Raw genomic sequence first — 25,993 nt, 5'->3', positions numbered from 1 at the left:
ACTGAGTTCTTCAGTGGCTGCGGAGATGTATAGCGAATTATGAACAGCATCAAGATTATGACCTCGGAGCATGTGCGTTGCAATCAATCTTAGGCCATGTTTAGGTGTTATAGTGCGCTGACACTACCTGTCATTCGCATGTCTTTATTAAAGCTATGTCTCTTTGGCGGCCATTCCCCAAAAGTGACTAGGCATGAGTTTTAGTTTGCTACACTCCCGTGCTCTCATCTTTTCAGGCAAAAATGTTCTCGTCGAAATATCAGCCACACACGTGAACCACTGCTGGTACGCAAAGTGATTCGCGGTTGGAAAATGAGCGTTTATTATAGAGCAGCATTCTTTTTGCTCTTGTGGTGAGCACAGTGTAAATGCTGCTACAGTTATGTGCGAAACGCATGCCAGTTTCAGGTGTTAATGGTTCTTTCCCCAGGCGTTCTTCCTGAAAACGCACCTGGCGTTTATGTCCGGGATGAATCCTGGTCACGCATGCCGTGCAACGACGGCAAACATATGTGACTAATGTATGGTACGATTTTCCGCGCTCTCAGCCATTCACCTTAATTTTGCAGGGTTGCTTCTACCAGGATTGCGGCCATTACTTGGTGGATGTTCTCGCTTATAATGATCTCCCTCTAGATGGCCAGCATGGCTGCATTCTTTGTGAACAGAAAGCAACAGTTCAGCGAAGGAAATGCAGTGCAGGTCAAGATTCGCTTCGGATGCGTCACATCGGGCGCCGAGAATTTTTTTCTTTTCCAGGAAGATATAAGCTGGTGTTTACAGTAGACTTCATGCAACGAGTTATAGCCAGTCGCGAAAGCCGGTTTGTCAAAGTGCTATGATGGATTGTTCAGTCAGTCAGCCGCAGGTCAGCAACTAGTTGACTACAGAACGTAGGCCTGAACGCTTACACCACAAATATCAGTAGCCAATTGCTTTATTAGGCTTAACGTCCCAAAGCGACTCAGGTTATTGAGCACGCCGTAGAGGAGGGCTCCGGATAATTTGGACAACCTGGGGTCTTCACCATGCACTGATATAGCGCAGCCCACTGCCCTCTAGCGCTTCACCTCTATTGAAATCTGTCCGCTTCACCCGTGATCGAAGCTGTGTCTTTCGGTTAGCGCGCCGAGCACTGTAACCACACAACCAAAACAGCGGCTACCTTTTTAAAACCTCAAATGAATGAGCTGAACGTACCCGGAGAAAAATATTAACTTTAATTTTTGTAACATCTAGTGCGACTATTGAACATATCCAGGCAACCAAAGAGCCATATGAAGCTTCTTCATTAAAAAAATAAAGGAAATAGATTCGAGTTCAGGATTTCGACAACAATGACATATCGATTAATACAGGGATTTTTAAGGGATTTTTAGAAGCGGTCGATTTCTAATACCAAATATATTTCAGTCTTTTATTACTCTTCTTCATCACTACGATGGTGATGGTTGCTGTCAATAGAAGTCTAAGCTGGAGCCATACGAACGTATGTGGACGGTGATGTCAAGACATCGCGAAGAGTTGCTGGCGTCATGCTATGCTGAGGGTGTGGAGAGGTTTCTCGGCGACCACACTGCTCAGAGCATGGCTCATTTTTCATTGAAGGGTAATTACCTTCAACAAAAGTCAATTCTCCTTCCTCAGGTGATTCCTTGAGCTCGTCCGTTTCAGCGAAGTCGTCACAGGATTTTCCCTCAGAGTGCTGCAATCCTTGCACTGTACTGTCACCTTTCGTCTAGACAAAATATTTTTTGCCTTCCTCAGCGGGAAGAGCTTCTTCATTATTCGAGAGTTCACTCGTAACTGCTTCCGGTTTTACAGGGACTGTGCTCTTTTTGGCTGCTGCTGCGCTGAAGCTTTCTCAATCGGTGCCACTTTATCGCTCTTTGTCTTGGTCCTCACTGCAATGCTCGGATGTGCAATGCTCAGACGCACTACTTCTTGATGGAGCGCCAATCCAAAGGGCCCTTCCCGGGCGTAAGCGCCCAGAGTCGGTGCTCTTGGCGTACGACGGAACGGGCGTCGAAAAGGGGCATGCATCTTCATATTCCTGTTGCTGGATCGCTTCCCTTCCCGAGCCGATGGAGAAAATTTCAAGCCGTGAAGAGAAGGGGTTGGGGGCATTAAAAGGACAACTTAAACCACGAAGAAAAGTTCGGGGAACCTGAAAGAGCTTCAAGCCATGAAAAAAAAAAAAGTCACCGAGAGCCCGCCATCCTCTCATTGTTATAAATCGGACCCTTGTTCGGACGCGTACACGAGCTCTCGTGCGCTGACGCTGATATCTAGCACGGACAGATATCGGCGCCTCATCGAGGCTCGCTGGCGTCTCCTGCAGTGCGCATGCGCAGACCGGTTTTGGCGTACGTCAATAGCGCCGACGCTGAGCGCATGCGCCCTGGAAAAGCCCTTGGAGTTGGCGCTTTATGGTGGTTTCCTTAAAGGGGATGTTAAAGGGGCTCCAAGTTGCGGCATGCCTGGGATATTGAAGCACGCCGCTTCAAGAATAGTGTCCAGCAAGAATTTTTTAAATGCGCTTAGTAGAAGTTGAGTTATCTGTAATTAAAATTTTAATTTCAGCGTCTTCGCGCCCTTGCCTCTCCTCTCGTCACTTTTTGCTCGCTGGAAGGTAGGCGCTCCTTTGCCGACCCCCCCCCCCCCCCCCCCCCCTTGCGAGCGGAGCTTCCCGACCCGCCGGAGCTGAAAGAATCTAACCAATGGCCACCTCTCACCTTGTCTACGCAGATGCGGGGGACGGTGGAGGTGGCGAGCATGAAAAAGTCACCATGAAGGGCTCGCCAACTTTGACGCGTGATTGTGGGTAGTCTGCTGCGTGTAGAAGAGTATTATTTGGCTCTGGTTTTCATGGCAACACAGCGCAGTGATTAAGTGAGTTAATGTGCTCTACTCGGAAGGCGTTTCAGAAACCCTTTAAGGTACACTCCGACGGAGCCGTAACGCTGGCGTTCTCTCATGTGCTCACTAACTCAGTTGCAGCTAAATTTACACACTCCTGGGAAAGCGTAACTCTGGTCAGAGCTTGACTCTCTGTTATCGCAGTTGAAGTTGAAGTTCATTTCTCGTTCTTAGTGGTACAGGTATCGCTGGCAGAGAGAGGACGCAGGAAAAAAAGCTGTTAGAATGCAGCTTGAGAGGCACCCTACACCCACATTGCTGAGGCAACGTAATGCCTCAGTTGTTCACAAGACAGCTACAGGTTAGGCAGTCGAAAAACAGAAACCGGAGAGGGCTGTTTCACGACTAAACTCAGACCTGTGGAGCTAGGTGAAACCTCTTCTGTGGTTACGTAAGAATCCACCTTTTCACTATCACAACCTGTCATTCGGGGAGTAAGCTCCTTAGGCTCACTGAAATTCGCCAATAGCCGAACTTCAGCAAGTTTGATCAGAGGGATGGACTTCTGTCTTTTAACGCGCCCCCTTTTCCATTATCTCTCTCTCTCTTTTTCTCGTTTCCTTTTTCTTTCTTTCTGGGCTGCGTTTCGAGCCCTCTCTGCCTCTTCTCGTTTCCTATGCTATTCTTTCTCGGCGGCTTCTTGAGCTGTCTCCGTGTCTTTTTGTTTCACTTGCTTTTCTCTTTCACCCTCTTCTTGAACCTCTTCATACTTTTGACCCACCCGTTTCATAAGTTCCGCTCCTTTCATCAAATTTAGAAGGCCTTGGTCAACTATCTGACTGAGATCAATTCTGAGCGCTGTCTCTTCAAACGAAGCACATACCTCGGCTCGGTGACCTTCACCTAACCTCTTCCGCTGCGCACCTAACAATATATATCTGCAATATAACTCGTACACGACCTCTTCGTGAACAGCTTCCGACTTTTTCACCGTTCTCATCACTCACCATGCAATGAACCGAACGTTCTGTCTTGGGGATCTAGAAATGTCACTATGTTCACTGGCTGCGTGCACTCCCACACTCTCTTCGACGGTAGGGGGTAGCGGTCTCGGTCTTAGAGGAGATGCACTGAACTCGCCGCGGCAAGCTCAGCCAATGCCTAGCTACCAAGTAACAAAGGGGTGGTCATTTGTTGATGCGCTTTAGTCAGTCGCCAGCTGAAGATTAGGTCGGAGCCAAAGGCTCGCCGAAACAACAAACTATAAAGAGCAAAGAGACGATATGCATGTTTGTTATAACTCGTAACACCACATGCAAAGTGATTTATTGGAGGGTACACTTAAGCTCCTCCTTAAGGGTATGACGCAATAGCTTTGATGCCTAAACACCCATATATTGGGAATTGGTCATTCTAGGCTCTACACTCGTAGATCCCTTGCGCAGTGGCGCAGCGCTTAAACGACGGCCCTGCGGTGGCAGGTGCTGTTATCAGAGGGACTTGCGCCACCCAGGTTTCTGCGCCTGGGGAGCTCTTAGCGACCGGTCATAAATTCAACTGCCACCAGCCAAGGGTGTCGGTTTGCCTGCAATCCGGTGGGGAGGTTGTGATTACCCGGTGATGTAGTTTGTCCACCTATGTTGCTTCTCAAGGCATTTTTCATCCACAACGCCAAAGACGACGCTTGATTTTCTGCACCGCAGGAGCCTTAACGCTGTCGCGTTAAAACACAGGCAGCGCCCTTCCTGTGTTTCGTGTTTCTCCTTCTCGTCCTCGTTCTGTTGCGCTTTGTCTGTGTCGTAAAAGGCCCCACAAGCAAAGTTATCGTGGAGAGAGGCTACAGCATGCAGTACAACGAAAGATCTTGTAACAGTGCACTAATACATGAGAGAAATTACAAAACAAGACAATTGGTTATTGGAGCAGCATCACTGCCCAGTGAACAGAGGATCATGATGCGGACGTCCTAAAGCCTGTGACGTGTTTCAGTTCCAATCTATGAAGTTTATTTATACAGAACCATTATGATGCTGGGAGCGCCGCAAAAAGCCAACAAACTCTTTGGCTTGACGGGGACCGCGATTCCGTTACAAGCATCAGTGGCGACGGCAGCAACATCACAGTTTGTGACACTAAACGGAAGTTCAAATATTCAAAAAATGATTTAAGAAAGATAAATTTAAGACATGCAGAGTGAACAAGAAATCTGACAATGAGCTGTAGAGACTATATACAGATCTGCTCTTGAAACGGTCGTATTCTAACACAAACCTTTTTGTCATATGAAGTGACATTGAGAAGTACGAGCTGAAAGAAAAAAACAGATAAAGAAAAAACTGTGGTCACAAAGGAACATACAACAGGTAAGGAAATACATTAGGAATTCAGGGAAGATATTTGTGAATAAAAGTAAAATGAGCAGACGTGCTAGGCAATTGCAGTTTTCATATTTTGCATCTAAGGCAATGACGAAGGAAGGAATGTGAATTGTTTAGAACATAAGACCGTGGCAGAGCGAGTGGTCTCGACTTGGGAGTCCCGCTGGAGCGCTCCATTCAAACTGGAACGATAACACGTGGTGACCAAGGGCACTAAAGTTTCTTCGCTTTTAGGGACAGCGGTGTCTGCCGCTTTGTGCCACGTCAGGCGGGCACATAAACATACAATCAATAGTGCGACCGCTCTCTCACCCTCTTGCCGAGGCACACGTTGTCATGAGTCAGGAAACTAGAGAAGTTTCAAGAGGGTTCGAGCCACATCTATTCAACCCGACCCGCATTCGAGCACAAAAATGGTTACGTGGTCTTCATTGGTAATCGGGAGTTGTTTCTCCAAGCTTCCGGATCCTTTGATGGCACGAGCGGGCGAGATTCTATCCGGGCCGCACAGCCTTTTGAAATGTTTGCCGATTTTTGTGACACCTATTATTTACTGAACGAATTCTTGGCTGAGGGGAAGTGAACTCTGGGACAGTGCCTGGATATAGGTATCCATTCGGAATTCGACTCCAAAGGTTGGCAATCACCGGAGGGTACAATATCGGCCTTCAATATTGCACCGAAGGGCAGAGTGGAGATATCGTTGAAACGGAAGCTCGGTGCTTAAGTCTGTGGTTGTCTGCAGGTAACTCCCGGCAACTTGATATGTGTTCAACGACGGCAAAAAAATTGTGCTTGAGAAGGTATCCACTCCGTATACAGAGTGTCTCATAACCGCAAGCCTATCGGTATTTCAGAAGGCCTCTAGAACGATTTATATTCGTAAGAAAGCGGACGTTAAGGACATAAGAAATCACGTGACAGATGAATGTGCAGAAAGGGACCAACCTCGTCACTTAGCCCTAATTGATATCGGGAAGTAACGAAATTGGTGCAACCTTTCCCTTTCGCGCAGATGCTACAGGACTAATGCGTATAAGTGGTGCATGAAAAGTTAATGGAAAATATCTGGAGTTGCTGCACAGCCTCCATAGTCCTCCGTAAAGATAGTAATAAAACCGGACTCAAAATTGCTGTCAGGCAGGAAGGCGCGACCTCTCCAGTTCTGTTCGCCTCGTGTTTACAGGAGGTATTGACAGATCTGTATTCTGAACAGTTAGGAATAAAATCTAAGAGAATAGCTCCTCGTGGCATTACGTTGCTAAGTAACTCAGGAGAAATGCATAGCATGACTGAGAACTCTGGCTGAAAAACAGAATGGGCGTGTCCAAAAGTAATACGCCGAAAAATATGGCAATGTTCAACAGTATTTCAAGAGAGCACTGGTTTATGATACGCATCGAAGTGTAGGTAAGAGAATACATTTACTTGGGGTAAGTTGTTACCGTAGATCTGAAATATGAGGGGTAAATAACTAGAAGAATAATAATGGGATCGAGAGTTCTTGTTGTACTCTCCAAAATATGAATACAGGTTTAGCAGTATCCCTTAAGATGAAAACATATACAGCTGTATTATATGAATACTCTGCTATAAGCATGAAACGTGAAGGATAGCGAAAAATGTTAAATTGAAGACTAAAGAGCGAGCTATGGAAAGCAAAGTGACGGTGCAACGCTAAGAAGCAAGAAGCGAGCATAGTGAGTAAGAAACGCGAATGATATCTATGTCGCAGTAAAGAAGAGCAAATGGCTATGGGCAGGGCATGTCATGCGAAGGCAAGTCAACCAATGGTTGTTTACGGTAACGGTTCATGTTCTAAGAGAAGGCAAGCTCAGCAGAGAGCTGCCGAATGATAGGTGAGCGGATATAGTTAGGAAGTTGACAGAGTAAGATGGGCGCTGCTGGAAAGGAGCAAGGTTAACTGGAGTGATATAGGAGATTCTTAAGTCTTCTATTGGCATCTAGGCGGGTGATGATCGACGAGTCTGTATTTTTACTTCGGAATTGGAATGTGAATGGAACCACGACGACACGCAGGACGAGGAGAAACCGAAGAACTAGCCTATTATAACTATTACTGCCACCAGAAGACGTATATTATTGTATTGTAGGACATAGGACAAACGCGAGGTGAAAGTTTCTGCGTAGTTTAGATAAGGGCGGTCCCAGACGTGTAGTTTCGTGGTAGCTATTGCTGTCTTTGATTTTTCTTGGAAACGAGGAATCTGAGCTACTCCCTGAAATGCATTTATCATGAAGAAACGTAAGAAGCCATTGCACTACTTCGGTTCTCTCTGTCCGTGATCACTTACCTACCACGACCTGAATACCATTATTCAATCGCTCGTCTCCACCCGCACAGGCTTCCTGCCAAGGCTCGGCGTATATCATAGAAGAATGTTTACTTAAGAAAGATATGGTGCGCATATTTCTCACATTCATCGCTTGTGACATTGAGAGAAACGTTCCAGCAGAAGGAGGCAATATAAGTGGACCGGCTCGCAATCAGAAAATATAAAAGCACTGAATGTGCATGACTTTACTGCAAAAATTTATATTAAAAAACGAAATCTTCAGGTAGGAAGACAAAAGAGGGCACATCTTTCACTGGATGCAATACAGTTCACAGGTGCTTCGATGGCAAGTGTGTTCTATACAACGTCCCAGCACACGTGATCAGTTTTCGTAGAAAACCTTGCGGTGCACCCCTGACGGCACGACGGCAGTGCAGAAGAGATCTTGAAGGACATGAGGACATTAGGCAAAACAGCACACGCCTTGTATGGCTTTTCTATTCTTTTTTAATTTCTCCCGCTTTGCTTTCATCAGAACATTTTTCCTGCTTGGCTTTCTGCAGCCAAACCTTGCCCACATCCTCCCTGCCATTTCAAATGTTAGTCCGTTCGATGCATCCATTTTTCTATCCGCCGCTTCAGCGTAAAACAGCAATGCTGCGTGAGGGACACATCACGAGATGTGCAAAAAGGTGACAAAACCGTACTAGAGCGAAAGATGAGCTCTAGTTTATAAAATTATCTGATAAAAATCATTGCAGATTATGATTAAAGTAAGGGAAAAATCGCCTACTGTCTGTATAAGCATGAGGTCTTAGAATCATGTAAATTCTATCATTTATTTTTCTAATCTCCACTCTTCCTACTTATTGTTAGGCATGATGCGTGTTTGTTTTGCTCTTTGCGTTTATTAATTCCGAATAAAACTTCCCGTTCAAACAAGTGAACTGCAGTGTGATTATTTGGTTTTATTCTTGGTTTGCTGATTTTTCTTAGTTGCTGCCCTTTCTTCACCCAGTTTTCTTATCACTTTCTATAGTATGTCCCCCTGGCCATTCGTATACTCTCGGGTCTGCACTTGTAACGTGCAAAAAGACCTGAAGGTTACAATCGAGCAGGCATACTTTGGTCAAACCAAAAATTAACATTCCTTTGAAGAGAGAAAATAGATAACCGGATTTATTTACAGCTTCCTAGAGATGTGTTACGCATAATTTTCATCGATTTCAAGGAATGTTAAAATATTGTTTTCAGTTATGGTAGATAAACTCCGGCCTTTAACCACACATCAATCGTTCGCCTTGAAACAGCTTAATAAGTACTGAAACATTTGTGCACATTGGCGTGTAAAAGGAAAGCGTGAAAAGTTCAGTTAAACAAACACAGAAACAAATAAACATAAAACCTTGCGACTAGAACGTACAATAGGCACTCTGTTGTTGGTAATGGACGCAGTAAGGCAAGCATGCCAGAATAACCGAGCTCATTTAGTACTGCACTGTATTATCTTTATTTTTGTCCAGGACGCACACATCCTCCTATGTGTCACGCTTGCGACGCACTTGTTTTGAAACGTTTTTCCCAAATCACACTATTGACGGTTATTTTCGCCGATACTTTCTTAACAGGGGCGTGTTGACGTGGCCTTGAAACAAGAAAAATAACCAATATTCTGTAGAAAGTTTTCTCGAATTTAAAGTTTTTCAGAAAGCAATATGTCACCTGTGTCACCTGTGTTGACAATGCACAGCTGTTGAGTGTGGCTCTTTCTTAGCACTTGCATCCTTCTCGCATACGTTGAGAAACAAAAGGCGGTGTCATTCGGAAAAAAATGACATCAGTAGGAAAAGGAGAACAAACGTTACCGGCGATTTTTGAGTGAGGCTTTTTTTTTTCATTCCTAGCATTGACCCAGTTCTCCAGAATGCACGAGCGCTTCAACGATCTGTATTTAAAATCCTGACATGGCAAGATATGACTTATGTTTTTGTCGATATTCAAGACGCAACTTCACTGCCTACTAAGGTTGCTGTTGAAAGGCAACTTAGTCTCTTCCATGAGGCCGGGCTGTATCCTCACTTTAGGGCACGCACCGCGCCATGAAAATCCCGAACGCACGGCGATGTCCTATGTTTTCGTAAAAGCTAAGTTCAAGCGCTGGAATATGCTCTGCAGCTTTTACCATAATCCTCGCTCTTCATCTTGTTCCTTCCGTGAAGGCAATAAACAGCAGCGTGCGTCTCTCAAGCGCCTGCGGTAAATGAGGCCCAAAGAGGCCTAATTTTCAGGCGATCTCAGCGTCACGATTAAGGCCATGTGGCGTGCGCGTAAGCTGCTTATAGACTGATTTTCTCACTGCCTGGTATTCTGTGTGTCTTTTTTCCATGCCTCTTCCCCTATTTAGCTTTTTCTCTTCTTTTTTATTGTATTCAGGGCTGCGACGTCACGAGATGCGTGTTCTTGGCGTCGGAAGAGCGCTGTTTCTAAGCCTAAACAGCGGGAAAAGGCTTCGCAGCGAGCCGCGTGTTGCGTTTGCGATGGCGGTGGGTACGGCTTCTCGACGCTTGGCACCAGGCCGGCTTCCCTGCTTCTTTTTGGGAAAAGAGGCGAGGGCAGTTTTTGCAATGCCACCGCCAGAGGGCTATTATTCGGAGACCTCTCTTTTTTTTTGTACGTCGAACTGAATCCTCGAATGAGAAACGAGCTCATGCGAAGCAATTAGGAAGCTCCGTTTGAGTGATGGTGTCAATGTAATAACGCCTCGCAATTATCCGGCATAAAAGAGGTCGTCCGAAACAGCCCATTTTACATAAAAACCAGTGATACAATCCTTTTAACGCTGTCCTAATTGTCAACATGGGAGAGGGGGTAGGTAGGTAGTTTACACTGAATGTCAGCATCAGCTGCTGCTGCTGCTCCCCACAGCAAGAATTTATGTATGGCCATCTATATTTGGCCGCAGTACTTTGAAAAGGACGAAAAAGTCGTCTCTGTTTATTCAATTTCATTTCCGAGGTGCTTCTTCATTAATCTGTCAAAGATCAAATAGAGAAAAAGAATTGCGGGAGCACCGAACAAATTTTTTGCGAATAGCCTGCCGCTGAAGCCCATATTTCCTGAGCTAATCACAATACTTACCATGCGAAAGAAACGCTTCGATAATTGTGACATCTCTCTTCATGCAGCACACCATGAGACGCGGTTTTAGTGATGGGTAATGCATTTTGAATAATGCTTAAGACAGCAAGATGTAAGGCGCTAGCGCAACACCCAGGCTGCACGACCAGACGAACGCCTAAATCGAAAATGAGTCGAAACGATCGAGCAGCCCGAAAATAGAAAGCCCTGATTGAGCCAGAACGAGGAATTCGGGAAAGGCTGCGCCTGAGCATTACGGAGGACACGTCGTAAACTAAGCTGGCTGGAAACGAGGAGCGACACGTCGGATCGCAGGCAATGCCCTGACGCCATTCGACCGAACCGAGGAGCTCAACTTTCAAGGCACGTCGTATTCTTCTTTGTTCGCAAATAGCGAGTTCACTCGACGCGTGCTGAATTCCAATAGATACACGTGCAGACAACCTCACGGGACAGAGTTCAGCCCTGCCGTTCCAAGAACTGCATATTGTTCGCGTGACCAGTGTCGTTCCAGGCGGAGACGGACGTATTACTGTTTGATAGTCCAAGTGCGCAATGCAGTGATACTATAGCATCGGACGAGTTTTATTACTCTTGATGCTACTAATGTGCTCACATCGAACGCCTCGTTTCAAAGCCAGGGTTAGTAGGGTACCGGTGGGTTTGGGCCTGGTGGCTGGAGACCATGCTCGCACCACTTCGACCCTTTACTTTAACTTCAAATACCATTCAGACTCCCCCGCTGTGATACTACGCTGTTGGGTTGCCTGCGGCTGGGAGTAGCGCTCACAAACGCCTATTCCCATCTTATCGCCATGGCAGCCTCTCCAGCGTGTGAGCAATACGGATGCAAGGAAAAGCTCAGACACCTTCTCTGTGACTGTCCTCAGTTTGAGTGAGAGCGGGCTTTCCACTAACAGAAACCAAGATTCTGGGGCCTTGGTCTAAACCTTCATCACAAAGGAAAGCGGTGAAGGCGCAACTGAACTTTTTAAAAGAGTCATGGTTGATGCCCTGACTATAAACTTTAAGCATTAAGTGTGCGCCTGCAGTCCCCTTGTCATTGCTGTCAATGGACACGCGAGAAACTCATTTTGTTGCCGCTTTTTTTTCGTTTCTTCCCTTTTGTTCCCCTCCTCACGTGTAGAGTATCCTCCTGGACATTGCGTAGTCAACCATCCTGCCTTTCCATCCTTCTATTCCTGTCTCTCTCTCTCTCGTTCGATCATATAGCCTTTGAGCATTGGAAGCAGAGTCTATGGTTGGCGCGGTTTTCTCTCTTGAAAATCGATGCCTCTTTGTATAGAGCTAACAAAACGCGGTTTTGCCTGGCCGCCTGGCGACAGCGTTTTCATGCCCCCCTCATATGTCATACCCTCCCCAGAGAGCCTTTAGGGTATTTAAATAAATAAATGTATATTAAAATAGATAGGGCGTTGTTCAGCAGTCAAGACATAATATATCGGTCCCAGATATTTCGAATTATTAGTTATATTAAAGACACAGATCCTGCCATTGAAAACCGTGTGTAAGAGTACAGAAACCTCCCTCAGTATATCGAACTCCAACACTACCGTTCGTTTGACATGTTAGACTGCGTGCTGTGTCAGTGAAAGTGGCGCTTCTCCTACGTGGGCACTAGGAGGAGGGTAGGCTGTGCAGCCTTGTGCACCGGCTGGCAGCGCTACCGTAGTGAAATGACGTGTCGAGATGACAATAGAATGTGCTAAACGGTGGCTTTCCATTCCTTTGCTATGAAACCAACCTAACTATTTAAGGCCTAGCAGTTTTTGTCGCCTGGCATGCTTGCTTATTTCCCTTACCCTCGCCCTTCTTCCTGGAGTGCTTGGCTTCAGTCGGGCTCGGCAGATCATCAGCTGGCCTGAGCGGAGCAAGCGCGCTTCTTGAAGACACTGGGCTTTATTGTTGTTGTTGTTCTTACCCTCATACAATGGCACATGCCCACCTTGAGGGATTGGCCAAGAATTGGGGGGCGCAGAGAATTTTACAGGTAAATATTTCCTGGATGAAAATAAAATGCTGGCCCGAATAAAGTTTCTTCCTCTTCCTCCTCGCTGCCATAGACGTTGCAGGAACCAATTGTACCTTAATTGTAAAGAGTATATTATTTTTAAAGTATACTGTTAACAGGACCAGATACCATAGGATACGCAGCGGTTAGTCCGAAACCGCCGCGCACTGGAGCTTAGATGAAATGCAAGTAAGGCCTAGTAACGCTGAAAAGATGTGACGGGCGCTGTCAGCACGTCGGCGTGTGAAAGATCATTCCAATAACTGTGTCACTAGCATGAGTGCAATGTAGTGCTGCATTTGCGTTACTGATAAGCTTATGGGCTGCAAATTTTTATAAATGTAATTATCAATATGCCGAACTATTTTTACATCCCGTTTAAATTTGATATATCCAGGTTCGACTGTTCCTGCTTTCTCTCTGCTACCACCCGCCTTCATTCACCTGGGTTCTTTTAAGTTATTAGGCCTAATCTCGTTTTCCGGGCTCAGGTAAATAGATAGCATACAGTTCCGGAACGATAATAAAGTACCCCTGTCTGAAATGTGGCCTACTTTTGTTTTGTATGTAACTTAGACCTTAAAGTCTTACGCTTTTTTCAACAGATTATGAAATGCAAAAATTTGGCAGTGGATGGGAAGATATGGCACGAGATGGCAAGGGATTATTACCAACCCAACCATCTCCCAATATCAGCGACTGGAACGCTTGAGCTACACAATCTATTTTAACATCCGATGATCGCGTAGACGCGATTCCGACAAATATAAATAAATTGTGAAAATAAGTCAGGCAGGAATTACGACTGGCGTTATGAAAAACACGCGGTATGGCTTTTCAAAAATTGAGGGACGAGTTGGAATCTGGGCTGGGGACGCCCAGATAACTTTGCGAGCATCGAAAAACCCACAGGCAGCACTGCTCAGATGAGACACGTACAGAGAATGGCATAGAAAAGGCATAAAGAGAGCGACACGTCGATACCCGTGCAGCCTCTCGTACAGCCACTGTCGAAATCAGTCTGCTTTCGGCACGTGTTCCATCACCATTAGAAGGCCATCAGCAGATGGACGCCACAAGTCGGGAGAAACGTCAGCACCTCTATCCCCTCTTGCACTCGTGTTCCTTCGAGTTAGCCTTTAACCTTTGACTGGTACTCCGAGCAGCCTTGCACTTTTCCCGTCCTTCCAACTTACTTGATTTTAGGGCGCTTGGTTCGCGTTAGCAGCGCGCTGCTTATACAAAGATGAGGAAAGAACAGATTTTCTTTGACCATTAGAATCTTTTATCTCCTGCACATTTTCGCTCGACAGTTTGTGGCATCATTGGCTTTGCTGGTTACTGCGGCTTTCAGCTTGTGCTGTTACTGCAGCTGCGCCGGCTTCAGTGGACGCCAGCCTCAAAAGCCAAACGTCTTCAAACGAACGCAGTGGCGGCGTCGTCTTCGGCGCATCGGGCCATCAACTCTGCCTTGCAAATTGCCAAACTACGCCTTAGCTTCCGCGAAGAGGGCACAACGCGCTCGTAGAGAGCACGGAGGAGACATCCGCGGCGTGTGTACGGCGTAGTGACACGCTAGCAACAAATAGATGGCCCGAAATGGTGGAAATATTCGGAACTGCGAAGGACTTCATTCCCTTGAGCAGTGGCAACTCGTTTTTCTCTCGCCCTCCGGAGGCGGTTCTTTCGTGGTCCAAAGCGACTGCACTTACCCCCCGGCCTCCTTCAGGAGGCGGCTGGCGGCGGAATACACCAGTGCCCCGTTCCCATACTCTTTCATTAGTTTGCGGGGTGCGAGAGAGACTAAGGGACGACGGCGATGCAGGTGGGTGGGTCTGGATTACGCTGGCAGCCACCGCTGTGAATGTGACGCCACTCCGCCAGTACCAAAGAGGAGGATAGGAGGATATCGGTACGGGGAGTTCCCCAATAAACACATTTGCCTGCTCGTTATTCCTCACTGCGTTGTTCTTCGCGGCCACAGCTGAACGATCCTGTCCCAGACTACGCTACAGACCCCACGAAACAGCACGCTACGTCGGGCCCCTCTTAAAATCCATCTGGAGAGGCTGGCTCAAGAAGAATAGCATGACGCCCTACCACTGAAGAGGTATTGCGAGATCCGCGGTATTTCATGCAGGAAGTCGCAAGTGCTACTAGCGAACGAACTATCACGCTGGAAGATCCTGGCCATTATGCGGAGCTAAGCAATGTGGCAAAGGCTTCCGGACATGATCGCTCCAATGTGTCTCGGGTGCGACCGCAGGTGCGGTTCGCCGAACGAGATTCTCGCGAGAAGATCCCAAGGTCGTTGTGGAGCCTTCAAGCCGCTACCAGCTGGCGGCGGCCACCCTACCGACGCCACTCAGGCAATGCGAGCGGTTGGGCCAGCTCACGGAAAAATGCCCCGTGGTGAAGCTCCGCTAAAGCCCGCAGATACAGTAAGTGCGCTTTTCCAGTTCGCTTATAATCGCGCAAGGTGTAAGGCGGAGGTTGCGCTACGAAAATGCTGCTGAAGCGCGCCTATTCCAGGCTCACATTTCCGCGGCACGTAAAGACTGGCCCCACCTCCTCCTAGGGGTTCTCGAAGCCTAGGTGAAAATGCAGCGGCGTCGAATCGATAACGGGTGCGTTTACTCGCATATGGAGGATCTGTTCTTGAGTGACCGGGTGCGATTAGAAAAGGGAGTGTGAATGTGTTGTCGCGGATGCGCTGTCACGGGCACCGATTACTGACACCCAACCCGTAGGCGGAAGGCGCTCGCTCGTAGCAGGACGAGGAATAAACTTTTTTATTAAAAAATAAACAAATAGCCGTTGCAAGCTCGTTGCGAGGAACACCCAGTTTGCGAAGCACCGAAAGCACACGCACCTTGTTGGAGCGGAGATCCTCTGAAGGACTGTTTTCTTGTCGGAAGTGGATTGCATATCTTATTGAACGTGCATTGCGTTCAGTCGTGATACCGCAGCATCATGATAACAGGTTGTTTCCACAGTCAGTTAGTAGTGAACACAGGTATGCAAACAAAACTAAATACAGAGCAAAAATGATACCTTGAGCACTAAAGGGTGCCCTTGTTATCCTGAATTTCAAAGTATATTTGTAGTCAAGGCTAAGTAGGACAACTCTTTTTGTTGGGAGTGGATTGCATGTCTTATTGAACACGCATGGCGTTCAGCCGTGTCACCACAGCGTCATGATAACGTACAGGTTGTTTTAACCATGAGTAGAGAACACACGTATGCAAAAAAATAAAGACAGAGCAAAAATGATACCTTCAACAGTAAAGGGTGCCCTTGTTACCCTGAATTTGAAAGTATAGTTGTAGTCATCATGAGAAGCAGGTAGGTTATGTGAAATTTAGAATCCCTTTCCGACCGATCATGTCACATAAGCCTCCGTGTTCTTCTCCTAACACTAGATTAAAAGGAATGCACATTATCCACCTACACTGAAGGGTTCCGATCAGCACACAGCACGTAAAAAGGGGATAAAAACTATGTGGGAAGCGTCTTCATGCAGATAGTACCTGTTCTTCTGGAGGATGCAGTTCCTAGTTAGCAATTCGCCCGTGTCCTATTTTATTATATGCGCATCTAGGCACTACGCGGCCAAAAATCAGGTGGTGGCGAACATTGCCTATATTGTTGACGAATTTTTTTTGCGCACTATGATGGTTGTGAAGCACCATGGCTATATATAACTAACAAAATGTAACACGAGAAACATGCTTGCCCAAAACTTGGATTTATGCTTGATTTTTTAATGTATGCACAGCCCAACGCAGAACAAGGCTCTGTACTAATTGTAATTGCTTATTTCACTGTAGAATGTAAGAGCTCTGTATGGCTGTGCATTAATTTTATCCCTTTTGTGCTCAAGTGCACTCATTCGTCGCGGCAAGCGACTGCTACCAGTAAACATGATTTTTTGTTGACACCTATCTCCACGAACGGAATTCAGTAACGGAGAGCAGTATAATTCTATGTGAATTCATAGATACAGTATAAATTTAGAAGGAATGCTCTTTTTTAAAAAAAGTAGCCCTGTGTGACCCACCTTGCTAGTAGCCTCTCATTGACTTACTTGGGAGATGAGTACACTCTACTTTAACGAAAGCTGGAAAATATTCATATGAAACTATTACTTTATTCTGAATACCTGCAATAGAATGGCAACTTTTTTTTTCCTCAGAGAGAGACATAATGTTTTTTTTTACTTCATTTAAAATTATCCACAGTGTCAGAACTTTGCTGTCAAATATCTGCCAAGTTTAGCGAGGACGAGCTTCAGGCCAGATGACTCCGGACAAGCTCTCTACTGCAGCAGCTTTTTCACGGGATGGCGCCTGGGGTTGCATAAGCCCTTTTGGCGCTTCGATTCATAATTAGCACTTTAAACTTTCTAGATACCACCTGATGGATTTCCCATGCGCAATCAATCCAGCCCTGCTTCGGAGAAGTGGCTCGCCAACGACCCAGAGCTCTTGATAAAATGTTGCGGTTCGGCGTTTTGCAATCGTTGTTTTTAATGGGAAATAAAATGGCATAATAACAACCTCTCAGGCGCGCAGTTTGCTATTCAAATCATCAATTATCTCCGATCGTTTAGTTTGCGTGCATTTGTGCACTCAATTTTAAGAACAGTGACCCTTGTTAAGAAAAGCTTGTCTATATGATCTGAAGAGCAAAAAGCACTAAACCAGTCCTTCATGGTACTCGGGGCTCTACAACAACAAATTCCTCCCAGCCCTGGCCGCACTTCTTACTTGGCGCGTCTACAGCGTTGTCCTCCGCAGAAGCACACTATTATCACAATTTTATGGATAGGTTGTAGAGCATTGTACAGTTAAGATTAATTTCTGAACCCAAATGCTTGGCAACGAATTGCGTTGTGTTTAGTATTGTGTTTTTGCAGGAGTCGATCGGTTTACGGAGTTTAAACTCCCAAAGCAACTCAGTCGATGAAGGACGCCGCAGTGCAGGGCTGCGGATTATTTCCACCTTTAAACAGGCCCTGAACTTGCACATAACACGGGTCTCTACCCTTTCACCTCCACCGAAATGCGACAGCCGCGGTGGGGATCGAACCCGCCTGTCTCTGGTCAGCAGCCCATCACGACAACCACTGAGCCACAGCGGTTGCTTCTGAGAGGCGTTTAAATATACCAGGTCATTGCATAACCGGATTACGAGTTCCGTCAGATTTTCTGGCGTATTCACTGCAGCGCTGCAAATACCTTCAGAGGTGAAACACAACACAGACTTGCGACTTCAATTCGTGCAATCACGCCAACCGAGAATGTTTGATTGATTATGCATAGCCACTGGCAACAATTTCCTTGTTACTACTTTTCTCTCAGTGGCACAAACTGCGGTGGTTAATGTTGTAGGCCGTAGCCTAGCCACTGCATGTGGCTAGGTCGAAAACGCGCGTGGCTTTGCGATCGCGTGAGGCACGCTGTGCATGTCGCGCGAGCTCGTTCTGGGCCCGGGCCACTGTTCGCCTGCCCGAGCAATGAACCGGTCACTCCTCCTGCTTTCCTCGACTCAACACTTAATTCGATTTTTGATTTGGTCGAGCACGAATTGACTTTATAGTTCATTAGGTTCTCTCACGCATTCGATTTTAATGAAACCAGCCGGGAACACGCACAAAATTTTTTGCACTTGGTAACGATATGTAGTTTGTTTGCACACCTTTCCCTTGAATGGCCGAACCTCTATAAGCATTCGTTATTTAATTCATTTCTCTACGAAGCGCGCCAAAAGCTTTAAATGTGCTATTTGAAGAGCCTGAATGCGATGGAATATAAAGACCTTGCAGCAAACTTGTGGAACTGCAATGGGCCAAAAATATTCGGGAGTTAAAACTTGGTGATGACTCTATCCTTCTCTCAGCGTTTAGTGATTTAGCATGTCTTGTTATGATACACCTCATACAGTGAGTTTAAAGTTGCACGCGGTTTGCAAAAGAATGAGCAATGAGCCACGGTGAAATTTCGCTCCTTTGTAGTTATAGGCACCGAAGGGGTGAACTAAAAAGAGCAGAGCTTTTTTCCGCACCCGTGCGGTAATGTGAGCAAGCCGTTTATTCAGAGCTGCCGAGCAATTAAAAAGTACACTGTAAGGTGACTACGAACTTGTTTTTGATTTAAGATCATAATTTTACTTCCCAAACCAATCATAGATCGTATTATTGTGTTTCAGCGTGAGCTGCAAACGCGGCGTTTAATAAAGGAAAACATCCCTGTAACGACATTTACAATGACATCACTACCTTTCCAATACGTGAGGCCTAGCAGCGGAAGGAATAGCATGCAGACAACGTTCGCGTATTTCTTCGTTTCAAACTAGCGCTTGAAAATTCATTATGTTCATAACACATTGCTTAGTTAGTTGTCTGCTGATAAACATCCTGTTAGCACAAGCACAAACCACACAACACATGAAGAAAGAAGGCAGAAGTTACAAAACGCAGTCTTTCCATAAGCTACAGCAGGGTACAGTATACAAGGAAACCAGGTTGAACGGCATGGCTTTCTCAATGCTCCCCTTTTTTTTTTCTGAACGACGAAGAGACTGAGCAATGCCTGAAAGCTTGGTTTAGCTTGTGGATTGAGGATACTTTTGTGCAATGGTTTCTTTTCTCGAATCTTGAATAGCGCGCAAAAAGAGAAAAAAAGGGGCGAAAGATAGAGCCAAGCTTGATCCGGTTGGCGGTCAGCGTTTTCAGAACGATGTAGCAGCGCTCTAGTGAAGCGTTCAAGCGTAGCCAAAAAGATAGCATCAATTTTATCCAAGTTGAGAAACAAACTCCCGCCTCGCCCTTCTTTCTTTTCTCATTGTGACAGACTTCCTGTCACAAAGCCAGACGGGTGCTGGCTTTGAAAAGAGAGAGGGAGATGCCCTGTGCAATTCAGAAAGCTAGTACCTTGTTGCTGTGCGGGACCCCTTTCCGCGCTAGGAACGGCGATAGATGCTCCGGGAACACATTTTAACAAAGCTACCACTGCTTGTCTCTGGACAATTTTGCCGCCATTGATTGGTTTGCCAGCGGAGCGTAAAGGAAGCCTTGGATTTCAAGCCATGGCAGAGGCGGTGCGCGACGGCTTCTCCTGCCAGCCTTCGCTCACTGGTGAGCAGAGTATTTCGTTACGCGCACGGACAGACAGAATGTGCGGCTCTGTGTGACGCCGTCCAGACTGAGTGGTGCATCTCCCCAGGAAAACACTAGGAGAGCCGCAATATGGAAGGGTGTCCCATGTCCCTTAGTCTTCCGTTGGATCTTTTCTAGTGATGTCGAGCAATGGGAAAGCGCAGAGTCTGGTCAATCAGGCTCTCACCCATTCACCCTGCTACTCCTTATTTGTCTTTGTTATTAGGGAGCTGTCGGATCGATGCTGCTATATTGGACTTTTTTTAACCCAAGTGGATGAGTACGTATTAGAGCTTGTCAGGTTTTTGGTGCTCGTTGCTATTGCCATAACTTAAGATGAAGAGCTTCCGTGCTGCGCCGTTCCTGTGATAGATGAAGTCGTTGTTTGCACACCATGTCGGGGTTTAAAAGCAAAACATGCTGAAAGCAATTCCTCAGTCCTGACTTAGGGCAGTGAAAAGCATTATAGTACAGTTGTTGAGAGTAGCTATTAAGGCGAAAGCCTTTAGTGGCTCGTACTCGCGGTGACCGTCCGTCCGGTCACGTGACCTCGCGGTGTCCGTCCGTTACATCCTAGGTCACGTGACCTTGTATGTCCGCTACATCCTAGGTCACATGACCTTGTTCGTCCTTTACTTCCTAGTTCACGCGACATTGTTACGTGACCAAAACCTGCCAACCGGACTGACAGCAAGTTGCCCACTGTGCCTGGTGGTGTGATCTGCCGCCAAGCAACAACTGCGCATGCGCAGCATGGCGTCAACGCTCAAATTGAAATTAGTGCAATAAGTAGCAACGGGCTTCTCCTTCCCGCAGTTAAGAGATATCTAAGTGCCTCAAACGAATTTTTTATTGATATGTTAGGCACTTCAAAGAAAGTTTCGTGCGGTTTTAAACGAGCGATTGATTTGAGATGGGAGCAGGGCAAGCTAATAGGGCTGGTGCTTAATAATCTTTATGCTACCCGCGCTCTGATCAAAAGAAAAAAACAGTTGCAGCTCCAGAAAAAGACCGCAACTAGATTCGAAGTAAAACTCACTCGCTTGCGAAGCTTCTCTTAAAACCTCAACATCTTTTCACCCAAATAAAACGAATGTACTTTATAGAAATGTAATCTAGCCAGCAGAACTAACTAAAATTCCTCAATAATTAATATCGTGCCGGAATGAGAACGTCTGTTAATTGCAGCTTGGTTTAATTTTATTTTCCCTAGGTTTGTTTAAAGTGCAGTGTTGAAAATTCTTCGTTTGGTTAGTACTGATATCGTTCAAATGATGATGCTTAGGGGCCTAATAGAGGTGTTCTAAAAGATTTTAAACACTTATTATGTGAATTAAAATTGCGCATCATTTTTTGCGCGTCATTTTGCACGGAATAAAAATCACCTCACCATTCATTTAAAAATTGCCCTCAAGTTTTCTTCAACCGCCATGCATGTAAATTCCTTCACAACATTTTCGTGCCTATTGTGGAGTCTGTTGAAGGCAGTAATAATTTAAGCAATTTTCAGGAGATGCTCAGTGGAAACAGTAGCATGAACGCGCAGGTGTAGCAACATATCGTGCCGTCAGCCTTCGTTTCAACGGGGTGTCCGGTGTGCTGCTCATCCATACACTTATGATGTTGCTCAACGTTGTTCCTCTCCGGGCCAATTTAATAAGCTTCCAAATATCTTAAACAATGCTACTGAATTAACTCAACAGTAATTTGTCCTTGCCGTTGGATTACCTTTGTTCCCATATCAAACAGGGGCGTGCGAGCAGCACCTTTTCAAAACGAAGCCGAATGCGAATAGTATACCTTGGCACGGCCGCTCTCGAGGGAAGCGCGCCCTTTTCTTCTTGCGGCCTTAGCAATGGGGTCTGTTTCCGCCTCCCGCCGCACCTCGGCGGTGTCGCCACTGCCCCACCGCTCCGCCGCTGCGACCGCCGTTCACTCCGAAGGAGAACGCGCGCTCGCTCCCAGTTCGGCCCGCGTCAGTGGTGACCGTCAAGCCTTTAAATTTTGCGTCTTGCTCTTTTCGAAAAGACCGCGTTGACAGCCCCTTTGCCAAGGGAGAAATCCCAAATAATAGATTAACGTTTGCGCTCTCTCTTCTTGAGCCCGACTGTGTACGGTCGAACATATGCTTCGAGCACAGACGTCAACGCGTTCTACCCTCATATTTGGCTAAAAAGCAAGGCTTTCAGCTTCTATAGGTCGCCTTCCGGCAGGTTCTTTATGAGTGTGTAGAATGATATGCGGCATGTAATACTTGGATGGCAAGTTTCAAAGAGTAAAGGACTCTGACGAGCAAATATAGCTTCTGAAATTTAAAGCGCAGCTGCTGTAATTTTGCACGACAGGTGCATTAGAAAGAGTTCATGGTGCTACCGAAGAAAGCGCGTCAGGTCATTCGCGAAAGGAACGGTTATAGACGAAACCCAACTCTGGCTGCAGGAGCAGAGCACGTTGCCAGCACGCGATGTACAAGATTACCCCTTCGAAAGGCATTTTTTAATTTGGTGGCGTCTCACGAACGCCCGTCCCACCCCATGACTACGCAAAAATCATAACACTTGTTTGCAGTAACTGCAAGCATAAACTAACTGCCAGCAAAGTAAAATTAGTTAGAAACTGCGCTCTGCCTTAATAAAATCGGCTTCTACGAGCCAGCAGACCTATCTGAGAGACGATGACTGCCAGAACTGCATTATTCTCCTGCCCATCTGTAGCCTCATCATCGCTTTCAATAAACCTCCCGAGAGCATGACCTTTCCTCACGTCATGCAGGAAACAAAGTAGCACCACAAAAAGAGGTTTTCCGCAACTTAACGGAGCTCCACTAAACCTCACGTCAATGCGCGTTATACCAGATGGCTTAGCTTACAATGTAAGGAGCTAAAAATGAAGATTTGTGATGCTTATGTGTCAGTAAAAGCCCCTGAATTTAAAACAATAGAGGGCATTGGGCATTCAAGTGCATAATCTGAGATCTTTTACAACGATATATAAACCAAATATTCTAGGCAGTTTCAGGACACGTCGCAGGTTGAATACAAGAGGACAATAGAAATGGCGCTCTTTGTGGTAGCTGCAGGTAGTCACTCATTGCACATACATAATTTCTGAACTTGCAATACTCAGTGCGCGTGGCAGCATACACAGCTTGTACTGGTTGCTTCTGTTACGGTCTGTTAACGTTTGTCAGGCCAGAATGGCAACAAGTTCCAACTCAAAAATTGTTTATTTGGCTAACTCGTGCCCTCAAATAAAAAGCATGAGGTTCAGCGGCGCAGCGATAAAACAAGTTCTCGGTCAATGAAGGTCAGAATGACGGTCGCTCTCGGCATTGCAAAATTTAAAGGTGATAAAGAACTTCAAACACGCCTAATTCGCTTAAGACAATTTTGAACATGATGAGAGACTTCTAGGCTGCTACAGTCATTCCAGAGAAATTTGGTGGCCTCTCGTTTGACACCAAAAGCGGAAAGGCCGCGGGCCATTTTCTTCGAGCACAGAACAATGCATTACAATGGTTCTTACTTGCTCGCACATTAGTAATTAGCATTCTTTTGAGATATCGATACAGATCTCTTTTTGAAGGAAGCTTTGATGTATATGAGGGTGAAAAGTTCATTCAGGACGTTCGAAAAGCGATATAGGCGTAATTAAGTACTATATACGTTTCCACGCAATCAATTTATTTGACCGTTCAACGACTCAAATATCGTCTCAATCCACCAGCTACAGCCCTATCGGACGGCGCAAGCGTCGTAGACAGTTTTTTCCGCGTTATTGTCCATTTTTATGGGGCGAGCACAAAACTCTCGTTCTCTGAGTTATCATTATCTTTCCCTTAGCATAAACTCGTCATTTAATCACGGATCTTTATATATAATAGAGAAAGTGAACACAGTATTTCCTTCTGGATTTAAAACCACAAAAGCTGGACATAGCTAGTTCTGAGGAATGGGAGAGTGATTAATAGTTTTAGATGTTTTCATCGAGAAAAGTTTGTGATGAATAATCTGTGCACTAGTGGACAGTGTTGAAGATACGCAGCTTAAGCATCTGCATTTTGTTTCTGTGATTTCGGTGCAGTGCTCACCATAAACCAGCGCGCTACACCGCGAAAACAGGCAAAAGCCACCCGTCACCGCAGATGCAGGCGGGGAGAGCCAGCGGTAAGGTCGTCGCGCCTCCAGCGGCGGCGGGCGGCGTAACTCCCGGAGAAAAATTCGCATTGCTTCTGTAGCGAATGCGAAGGCCGTATGAAAGAGCGCGCTCCCCCCCTCGAGACCGGCCGTGACCTTGGATACTGAATGGTATAAGAACCGAATACCCGAACACGAATCGAATACGAACTCAACCCGAATCAAATGTTGGTATCATTATGCTCTGGTTGCGAGAATATTTTAGAGAAACGAATGTTCATGCGGAAGAGCAGAGCGCTAGCAGTGGCTTTCTGATTCATGGACCAAAAGCCATAGCTTTTCAAGACGCAACACTCATCTCCCTTGAGGGCATGCAACTTGAAGTCAGTATATTAATGATGAAGATAGCACAAAATACGAGGACGATAGAAAGAAGAAAGAACGGCACGAGCGCAGCAGCACAGTAACTCGGTCACCGTCATGTCATGCGCACCAGAAAATTACTGCTTGCCATTTACGAAGTCGGCGGCCGCTACTATAGTGCCATGCGTCAAGAGATGAGAGGGAGCGACTTGTGCTGCAGGCTTCTCATATCGCGCATTAAGGCGTAGTTTGGATGACGGGGCTAAACCGAGACTAGTCGTGAAATTTTGGAGGCTATCTACAGGCACCTTGAACGCCGCCACACGAATGGAGCACGTCGCGGCTCTGGACATCCAAACCAATCGCGGTAGCATTGGAACAGCCTTGGAAGAAAACTGTTGCGTGCCCTATTCAAACATGGTGTGTAATGTTAAACTATCCTGACACTTGACAACTTAATCTTTTTGTTGAATAATTTGGTACTTGTTCTTTTTATTTCCTGCTGAAGTTTTCAAATTACACACGTCCTTTAACTTTAAGAAGGGAACTGTCATTCATATTTTATGTGGTGTTCTAGAAAGTTCATTTTGTTTTGTCGCTGCAGAACTGATCGTCGCGGTTCCACGCCTCTCGTCCAGGAATGCTCGAGCTGATCATACAACCTCTGTGGGCTCCAAGGTGAGAGTTACGTACACTGATGAGACGCCTGACATCGCTGCGCCGCCGCTAGTCTTCGAGGCACAGAGATGTGGCCACTATTATTGCGGCAGATGCATTCATTTTGCTTGTAATTGTAAGAATGGGTTCCATTATTATAGTCCAATGATATGCGCAAGCTCTGCTTTTTTTCACAAAGTGTTAGCTCTGAACTGGTACCATCTCTTTATTATTTACCTCTAAGAACATCTTGAATGGCACGTCTTTTGGACTCATCACAACACTGCCGTAAAATGCAGCTAGAAATGAATACCCCATATCCCTGTTTGGAATGACAGGTAGATTGCAGGCTTAGGGTCTGGCTTAGCATATGAATCGAGGTCGCTGTGTCACGTATTTAAAATGATATGACTGATGCAATATCTTATGCCTTCATGTTTTAAACGAGTTGCATGCGTGCCCTAGGACCTCCTGCTTTGAATACATGCATAATATAAATTATGTGCTGCGTATTTTTGAAAGAACGTACGAGTGGTGCATGCGTGGATGGTGCGCATCATATTCCATTCGTTAAATGAATGTTGTTTAGAGGCACGAAATAAATACAGAGGTATTTTATTCTTCAACATCAACTTTGCTTACCTGCCCCGTTGAAAGAGAGACGTGGGCATATCATAGTCCATGAGGCGTTGTTTGCGGTAATATTTGGTCAGCCGACTTGGTTTAGGGACAACTATGAGGTTGGGTGGGCCATATTCTAACATGCCAAGCTTACAGAACTCTTGATGAAACCTTGATGAAAAAATCTTTTTGCACACAATTTTTTTTTGTACAGAATACCACCAAAGTGCACTTATTGGCTGTAGGCGGAGCATATTGAGTATTGAGGTCGCAGAGCTTTAAGCGGTAGGAGGACGTTCCATACAGTACTACAACACTCATGGCCTTGATTTGTTATTCATATCTTTTTATAA

Source organism: Amblyomma americanum, chromosome 7, assembly GCF_052857255.1.
Source record: "Amblyomma americanum isolate KBUSLIRL-KWMA chromosome 7, ASM5285725v1, whole genome shotgun sequence".
NCBI lineage: Eukaryota > Metazoa > Arthropoda > Arachnida > Ixodida > Ixodidae > Amblyomma > Amblyomma americanum.
Note: the sequence above shows the minus strand (reverse complement) of the source record.